Below are 555 nucleotides of genomic sequence, written 5' to 3'. Positions count from 1 at the left end.
AATTTGTTTGTTATATTACGAAAATTATGGTTTATTTTTCGTTTATGGGCCTATATTGCCAAATCATTGACTTGTATGATGATTACTTGATTGCATGTTTCCTTGATGTTTTGTACCATGGATTGAAGATTATTGATCTTACAAAGGTGTCACCATAGCTTGCTTGCCATGCCAGTGATGCAGATCTTGTCATTTTAGAAGGGATGGTATAAGTTCTTCCTTTGACATTGCATGCTTTTTCTGTTGGGATTAGAACTCCTATATATGCCTTGGTTGGATAAATAGCTTAATTAATCACATAGAGAATTAATGTTTATTAAATAAGTGATTGTATATAAGTTGTTTCTATAATAAAAGATAAAATAAAAGTCAACTACTTTAATATAAACTTTACATTGTTTTCATAAACTATGAAGAGTCGAAGTATTGAAACAAATCTCTATGCTCAATTTAAATGTGATTCTATCCAGATTGCCATGGTAATTCTTTTTATCATTTCTTTTAACTTCTTAAAATATGAGAAATTGAATACTGATTCTTTATATTTTCTTTGTT

Source organism: Cicer arietinum, chromosome 1 (assembly GCF_000331145.2).
Source record: "Cicer arietinum cultivar CDC Frontier isolate Library 1 chromosome 1, Cicar.CDCFrontier_v2.0, whole genome shotgun sequence".
Taxonomy (NCBI): domain Eukaryota; kingdom Viridiplantae; phylum Streptophyta; class Magnoliopsida; order Fabales; family Fabaceae; genus Cicer; species Cicer arietinum.
The sequence above is the reverse complement of the archived record's forward strand: the minus strand, read 5'-3'. Positions refer to the sequence as shown.